Source organism: Marmota flaviventris, chromosome 1, assembly GCF_047511675.1.
Source record: "Marmota flaviventris isolate mMarFla1 chromosome 1, mMarFla1.hap1, whole genome shotgun sequence".
Classification (NCBI taxonomy): Eukaryota; Metazoa; Chordata; class Mammalia; order Rodentia; family Sciuridae; genus Marmota; species Marmota flaviventris.
Genome location: NC_092498.1, coordinates 204,254,753 through 204,261,865, shown reverse-complemented (window position 1 = coordinate 204,261,865; position 7,113 = coordinate 204,254,753).

Sequence of the window (7,113 nt, the reverse complement as noted above, 5' to 3'; positions counted from 1 at the left end):
ATCCCCAGCCCTTTTTCATTTTTTAAAAGTTTTTATTAGTTATTGATGGACCTTTTTATTTATTTGCTTATATGTGGTGCTGAGAATCAAACCCAGTGCCTCACACATGCTAGGCAAACACTCTACCACTGAGCCACCACCCCAGGCCCCCTTTTTCATTTTGAGACAGTCTCACTAAGTTGTCCAGACTAGACTTAAACTTGTGACACTCCTGCCTCAAACTCCCAAGTAGCTGGGATTACAAGTGTGTAGCACCACATCCTGCTACTTTCTTTATAGCCTCTTTATAGCTGGAGCACCACCTATGCCCCAGGCCCTGCTCCATTGTTGGCAACTAAGAACCCAGAAGGACAATGAGCATTGTTAGGATCCTTTACCTTATCCTGGGCAGGCTCTTAGAATATGGAGATAAGTCAGAACTGCCTCTGCCTTCCAGATCCCACAAAGAATGGAGAGAGCCATGAAAATAAGTACCTCTAATATGGCACTAAAGAAGAGGCTGCAATGAGGGGAGGTGACCAGTGTTCTAGAAGCATCAATTATGGAGAATTGCAGGGAGGGGCCCCATCTTACTCATTTATTAATTACTCTGTCCTCTGGCAGTGAGGTATCCTGTAAAGTGAACTGCTGTAATGTCAGAAGACCTGAATCTGAGTCAGTCATGCTACTTTTTAGTTGGTGAATCATCACAACCTCAGTCTTTATTTTCTTATCCCTGCCTTGAAAGATGTGAGAAGGTAAAATAACAACAACAAAATATACTGCAAAAGTGGTTGAACATTGTACAAATCTTTACTTTTGGGAATGTGTTTGGTATTGAGAACACTTTTTTCCAGCACATTTCACAGATTCTGACACACTGCTGTCACTTCAGTTTCTGTTGAATGGATTAATGAACAAATAAAAATGAAGAAACCAAAGGGCGAATGAACAGTAGAAACACACAAAAAAATGCTTTATTGAAAATAAAATCTAAGCTGGGCGCAGTGGCCCACACCTGTAAACCTAGCAGTTGGGGAGGCTGAGACAGGAGAATCCTGAATTCAAAGCCAGTCTCAGTAATGGCCAAGTAAGGTGCTAAGCAAGTCAGTGAAACCCTGTCTCTAAATGAAAAAATACAAAATAGGGCTGGGGATGTGGCTCAGTGGTCAAGTGCCCCTGAGTTCAATACCCAGTACCAAACAAACAAACAAACAAATAAATAAAATCTAGCCAGGCAAGGTGGCGCATGCCTGTAATCCTAGTGGCTTGAGAAGCTGAGGCTTGTGGATTGTGTGGTCAAAGCCAGCCTCAGTAAAAGCGAGGTGCTAAGCAACTCAGTGAGACCCTGTCTCATAATTAAATACAAAATAGAGCTGGAGATATGGCTCAGTGGTTGTGTACCCCTGAGTTCAGTCCCTAGTACCCCCCCAACATCTTAAGCAACTTAGCAAGATTCTTTCTCAAAAAGAAACAAAAAGGGCTGGGATGTGGTTCAGTGGTTGAGCACCCCTGAGTTCAGTCCCTGATACTAAGTAAATAAATAAATATCAAAGCTGAGTAATATCAGTTCTTTCCAGCTCAATTTCTGATATATCCTCTGAGAACAATATATTATGTGGGTTTTTGGAGCAAGGAGATCTAATAGGCCCTTATTCTTTCCACTCCATGCATTCACCTGTTATTGCAGAACCTCTAAGAACAGTGCACCCACTTGGAGGATTTTCTTCTAAATAGAAATAAATAAGGTGGGGTGTAGCTTAATTGTAGAGTTTGTGCTTAGCATTCACGAGGCTCTGGTTAAATCCCCAGCACCACAATAAATAAATAAAATGAACATGACAGTTGCCACTTTGGACACACTTATTATCAGATAATGAGTAAAGAATTTTACATAAACTTATGAGATGATTACTATCTTATGGATGAAGAAACTGAGGTCAGAGATGTTAATTTACCCAGGTCACACAGGTAGTAGGTGACAGGGCTGGGATTGACACACTCTGGGCCTTTATTCTTGTCCACTTGCTGTAAATCCTTTCCATACGATACGTACAAGCACATAGTTTTTGGGGACAATATTTTGGTGTTGGGGATGGAATCCTGGGCCTCACAAGTGCTAAGCACTCTACCACTGAGCTATAACTCCAGCCACAAATTGGGCAAGGTGGCACACACCTGTAATCCCAGGGGCTCAGGAGGCTGAGGCGGGAAGATTGTGAGTTCAAAGCCAGCCTCAGCAACTTAGTGAGACCCTAAGCAACTCAGTGAGACCCTGTCTCTAAATAAAATATAAAAAGGGGTTGGGGATGTGGTTCAGTGGTTGAGTGCCCTTTGGTTCAATCCCTGGCACCAAATACTACTACTACTACTACTAATAACAGTAATAATAACCCCAATCCCAAGCATATAGTTCTGGACTAATTCACCCAATCTCTCATTACTACATAGTGCAACTTTAACTCTGGTGCAGAGCTACTCTTTGACTTGGTGAATCTGGGTAGCAAGTTGAAAGAGACTACTCAGGGGAGACTGTTTTCCAAAAGGGTATTTATTTCCACTTCACTGATTCTAGGAACAAAGCCACTTCCTCCCTCTGTATTTCTCTGACATGAGTTAGCCCATAAAAGCCCCATAATTCTCCCATGACAGGTACATCTACCACCTCCTTCTATTGGCTGGTCCAGGCAAGAGGCAGGATTGAAAGCATTACCCAGGCACAAGTGAGGAGCCTAAGGTCACTATTCCCCATCTTCCCACAGGAGCACAGACCTAGACATTTTGATCTGAGGTCAAAACCTCCTATACAAATGGCATGACCTATGATTTGAGTTCAGGAACTGCCTGGCATGGGAGAGGTTTGCCAAACTGGAGAGGAACTGGTCCTTGGAGAGAAAAGCTGGCCCCTGGCTTGGAGAAAATGGTCTTGGAGATTTAACCTTTGCTCTGATAGCTCCTTTTGGGCCCTTACAAGTGACAACGTGTGTATACAGGGTATACTTTGGTGGCCTTATCATGTGGCTTTCCATGGACCTTCATAGAAGGTCTCTAAAGTAGAACAGGAAAGGCACTGTCCCACAGAGCTGCTGCAATGTGCCTGAGATAAAAGAAGAGCTTAGGTGTTTTAGAAATGAAGTCTGCCAAACCCCATAAAGGTAACAGGGTGGTTGTGATAGAAGGCCAGCGTATGGGTCCTGGGTTTGCTCCTGACTAGCTATGGAGAGAGGTGCTCTATGGAGACAATGCTAGTTTTGGACCAGACTGTACCCCGTTCAAAGGGACATCCCAGGCCTAGTGATGCTCTGATGAATGAGAAGCTCCAGGATTTTCAAAGGATCTGGGTCAATCCTGTTTTCATTCTCTCCCTACTGGCTGCTTTGAAAAGTTTAATTTAACTGAAAGGCAAAATCCTCTAATCACCAGCTCTAAATCAAACCATAACATTTGGGGTAATGAGCGGGAGTGCAATGATGATGGATGAGGTGAGGCTATGGACTGACAGGACCTGGGGAGGGGTCTGGGTTTGATATCAACTGGCTAACTGCTGGTGGGAGAAGCTAGGGCCCCACACTAGCCCTTTGGAATTGACTCTTTACCCAACACCTCTAACAGTGGAGAGAGTAGACACTATGACCAGAGAAGAAAGGTTGGTAAATCATGACTGATCCTTAAAAATAGCATTTGAAAATACATAAAAGCTTGCATATGAATGTTCATAGCAGTTTTATTCACAATGTCAAAAACTGGAAACAACTCAAATGTGTGTCACTGGTGAATGGATAAATTGTGGTATCTCCATATCATGGAGTACTAGGCAGGACTAAAAAGGAATGGATTATTATTGCATGCTACAACATGGATGGAGCTCAAAAACATGATGCTGATTGTTTTTGTTTTGCAGTGCTGAGGGTTGAACCTAGGGCATCATGCATCCTATGTTAACACTCTACCACTGAGCCACATCCTCCATTCCCATTAGGCTGACCAAAAGAAGCCAGATACCAAAAGCTCATATATGGTATGTATCTATGTATATGAAACTTATAGATATGGCAAAAGTTAGAGGCAGGAAGCAGACCAGCAGTTGCCTGGCAATTGGAGTGGGCGTGGGTCTTGACCACAGGTGGGTTTAAGCAAATTTTTTTTTTTTTTTGGGGGTGATGGCAATGTTCTACAACGGGATTCTGAGATGATTGTACAACTCTGTAAACTTTCCAAAACTTCATCCTATTAAAATGGAAGAATTTTATGATATATTAATTATGTCAATAAAGCCATTAAAAATATGTGAAGTCCTGCACATTTACTAGGTCCATCAAAGAGCTTGTTTTGTTTTTCAGGGCTGAAGACTGAACTTAAGGCCTTGGGCATGTTAGGCAAACATTCTGCCACTGAGCTAAATCCACAATCCCTAGAGCTTGGTTGAAGGCCTGTACTGGGAGGAGATAGCAGGTGTGTCAGCTCTTCCACTTCTTCCCTCACAGTTAAGGGAGGGCTGTGCACACTTCCTCTAACAGTGGTTCTCAAAGTGCAGGTCAAGGACCAGCAGCAGCAGCAATAGCAGCTGCTGCCCAAGGGAGTTTGTTAGAAATGCAAATCTCAGAATCTTGCCCAGACCTGCTGAATCAGACAGAGGCTTTGGTGTAGGGACCCAGCAATTCAAGATTTTACAACCCTCCAGGGCATTGCCTTGGGCTCAAGTCTGAGTACCAAGGCCTCCTGAAAGAATGGAGAGTGGGGAAGACCAAGCTACAATAAGTACCTACTGTGTGTGACCATGACCACGTGACATGCAGTGAGTCATAGTGTCCTCACAGTAACTTCAGATGTCTATATTATTGGCCCCATTTTATAGATAAGAAAACAGTTTGAGAGGCTGAGAGATTGACTGATTAAGAAGGTGCAATGCCAGGTGACTGAGGCCTCTGTAGCTTAATGAGTCCCTGTTTAAAAAAGAGGGGGGATAGGGTTGGGATGTAGCTCAGTGGTAGAATGCCCCTGAGTTCAATTCCTAGGAAAAAATAAAGAGAATGAGCAAAGCTGGAATCAAACACCCAAGTTTTCAAGTCAAAACATGTTTGCTCCAGTATCTCAAAGTAAGCAATATTTGTAGTACCTGGACATTCAAGGGACGGGACAGGAGAATAACAATAAATATAGTTCCCTCAGTTTCTATCTTGGAACAAAATATGGGTATAGAGAAGTAAACAGTTAAGCACCACATTTAACAAGACCCAGTACTTTCCTCAAGGCTGAGGCAGTGGCCTTTGTTTAATGTTGTATTGTTTACTCCCAAGGGACGGGAAACTAGAACTAGCTGCTTGGACAGAAGCCCAGGAAGTCTCAGTTCAATTCCTTGGGATCCTGGAATGTGAAGGGTTGGGGACACAAAGAGTGTGGAACTCAGGGATCTTGGCTAGGGAGCATTAGGGCCCTGGAGACCCGGAAGGGCGGGTCTGTGGTTTCCAGATGCACTGATGACATAATGTCTGCCTGACCAGCAGATACCAGCTCTGCTCAGAGTGGCCCTTCCAAGCAGCAGGGCCATAGGCCCTGGCCTCATTTTGGCCTGCCACTCAGTGGGTAGGCTTCACTTTGGAGCTGCTCAGGAAACAGAGGACAAACAGAGGGACCTACCTACTTAAATCCAAGGCTGCCAGAATCTTGGACTCCCCATGTGGGGTCACTTTTTCCATCATTCAATACTGATTGCTTCTCTGCCTTGCCTGGCCTTCCCTCCCAGAGGTTCCCATGGCCTAAATTTCTCACTACAGTCATCCTTGACTGTCAGACTTGATCAACAGGGAAGTTCTTCTAGTTCATGCAGAGAGGAGAAGGGACTTACCCTGGGTAAGGCAAGGCCAATACCAGAATAGAGAATGCCTGGCCATTACTAATAATAGTTCTTATCATCCATGTAATCTCATCATTTATAAAAGACTGCCTTTATTTCCCTTGACCCTCTCAGGAACCTTGTGAAATTGAAGGGTATGACTGTTGTGTTTATAAATGAGCAACTTGAGGTTTGCAGAGTTTAACTGACTTGCTCAAGATTACCCCCTTATAAGGATAGAGCCAGGGCTCCTGGCCAGATGCTCTGGCCCCAAAATACTTGCTTAGTACTTTATTCCTGATGAAATGAGGAAAATCCTAGTGTCTAGAGGCCCAGGGAGGCGTCTCAGATCCATCACAGTAAGCACAGATTTCCCAGGTGGTATCTTAAAACAAACTGGGTATTTCTCTTGTTCATTGGCTGAGTGGGGTTCTTTTCAATGACTTTCTAATCTAACTTGGGCAAGTGAGTCCCCAACTTGAGCAAGTGGCTTGGACAAGAATTGCTTGTGCATAAAACTCAACTCAAAGTGGATCAAGGACCTAAGAATTAGACCAGAAACCCTGCACCTAATAGAAGAAAAAGTAGGTCCAAATCTTCATCTTGTTGGATTAAGTCCTGACTTCCTAAATCAGACTCTTAAAGGGCAAGAGATAAAATCAAGAATCAATAAATGGGATGAATTCAGGGGCTGGGGATATAGCTCAGTTGTTAAGAGTGTTTGGCTTGCATGTACAAGGCCCTGGGTTCAATCCCCCAGCAACGCAAAAAAAAAAAAAAAGAGGGGGGGATGAATTCAAACTAAAAATCTTCTTCTCAGCAAAGGAAACAATCAATAACATGAAGAGAGTGTCCACAGATGGGAGAACATCTGTACTACATGCACATCAGATACAGCACTAATCTCTAGGATTTATAAAGAACTCAAAGCTGGGCTGGGTGGTACATGCCTATAATCCCCAGCAGCTCCGGAGGCTAAGGCAGAAAGATCGCAAGTTCAAAGCCAGCCTCAGCAATTTAGTGAGGTGCTAAGCAACTCAGTGAGATCCTGTCTCTAAATAAAATACAAAAATAGGATTGGGGATGTGGCTCAGTGGTTGAGGGCCCCTGAGTTTAATACCCAGTATCCCCCACCCAAAAAGAAAAAAAACCCTCGAAAACCCCAAAATATTAATAATAATAATAATAACAACAACAACACAATCAATAAATGGGCTAAGAAATTGAACAGACACTTCTCAGAAGAAGATATACATCAATCAATAAATATATGAAGGGCTGGGGATGTGGCTCAAGCGGTA